The following is a 1,509-nucleotide window of genomic DNA, read 5'->3' on the forward strand; positions in this document are numbered from 1 at the left end:
TTGATATCTCGGAAGAGTATTAATTTGGTTAAGGAAGCAATTTAACCAGTCAGGGGATTGTTGCGTTCAAAGCCTTTTAATTAGAGGAATTTATGTTATTTCATTTTTATAATTTATACAAAGTTTAAAGTTGTTTTCTTTGCTTAATGCAAACAAATACATTTATTTACTTTTCTAAAGAACTAAACGTTTCTGTCTTGTATGTTCACCCTTAAATCAGAAGTGATTTCAAACATTCGACATACTCTAGTCTAATTCTTATTCTAGCAATTTCAAAACCAAATCCAATTAAACGATTTTACTCATTATAAACCTTAAAAGTAAATCTAACCGATTCAAAATAAGTTTTCATTAAAAAGCGTTTCCTGTGGGTTCGATATCTTTTATTACTACAAGCGTATACCGTGCACTTGCGGAAATCGCTCAACAAGTTTTTGGCGCCGTTGCCGAGGAGCGCCAAAATTTTTGACAAAAATTTAGATTTTTCATGTTATATTTCGAATCTAGGTTTATTCATACTTATTCAGACTTTTATATTTCATTTATTTCAAATTACTAACATATTTTTCAAATTCTGTTTTGAAGATAGTTTCGGTTCGTGCAAGATTTCAGGCTCATGCGCAGCTCTCGAAGTTCGGGCACGCCACCAAACCTATTACACCCAGAAATTGAAATAACCCTTAAAAAGAACAAGAAAAACAAGAAAAATAAAAACAAAACTCCAATAGAAACCAGAGATACCGAGCCAGAAATTATGGCTACACTTATGGATTACGCTAGGCCAGGAGTGGCCGGTGTAACAAACAACATAATTAGACCCCAAATAAATGCAAACCAATTTGAAATTAAGCCACCATTGCTTAATATGTTACAAAATAACGTAACATTTCACGGGTTGCCTAACGAAAATCCTAACACCCATTTAACAAATTTCTTAGAAATTTGTGACACTTTTAAAATAACAGATATGACTGCCGAAGCAATCAAACTTCGCCTTTTTTCTTTTACTTTGAAGGATTGAGCCAAAGAATGGTTAACTTCCATGCCAGCCGCAACATTTGCGACTTGGGAGCAATTAGCCCAAGCATTTTTATCAAAATATTTTCCTTTAGCAAAAACCGCAAGAGTCATAAAAGAGTTAACATCTTTTTCTCAAAATGATAATGAAACTCTTTATGAGGCTTGGGAACGTTTTAAAGAACTTCAACGTTTATGCCCACACCACCAATTGCCCACTGAACTTTTAATGCAAACATTTTATAATGGATTAAATCCTACAACTAAAGGTTCACTCGATGCTATGTCTGGAGGGTTATTCATGAAAAAAACATCAGCCCAAGCAAGAGAACTTTTGGAGGAAATGGCAATCAACAGTAGTATGTGGCCTGCGGAGCGTGGACATATACCAGTGGCGAAACCATCATCCTCAACTACATCATCGGTTAAGGGTATAGTGAATCTTGATCCAGTTGCGATGTTACAAGCCCAATTTTCTGCCTTATCGCACAA

General features: G+C 34.9%; 1 non-coding gene across 1 annotated transcript; it reads right to left on the reverse strand.

Annotated features, from left to right (window-relative positions):
* Nucleotides 1-1,123: 1,123 nt before the first annotated feature.
* Nucleotides 1,124-1,230, reverse strand: LOC136201824 (small nucleolar RNA R71). The gene has a single exon (XR_010674163.1). It is a non-coding gene; the product is annotated as a small nucleolar RNA R71 (small nucleolar RNA).
* Nucleotides 1,231-1,509: the final 279 nt, after the last annotated feature.

Source organism: Euphorbia lathyris, chromosome 7 (assembly GCF_963576675.1).
Source record: "Euphorbia lathyris chromosome 7, ddEupLath1.1, whole genome shotgun sequence".
Lineage (NCBI taxonomy): Eukaryota > Viridiplantae > Streptophyta > Magnoliopsida > Malpighiales > Euphorbiaceae > Euphorbia > Euphorbia lathyris.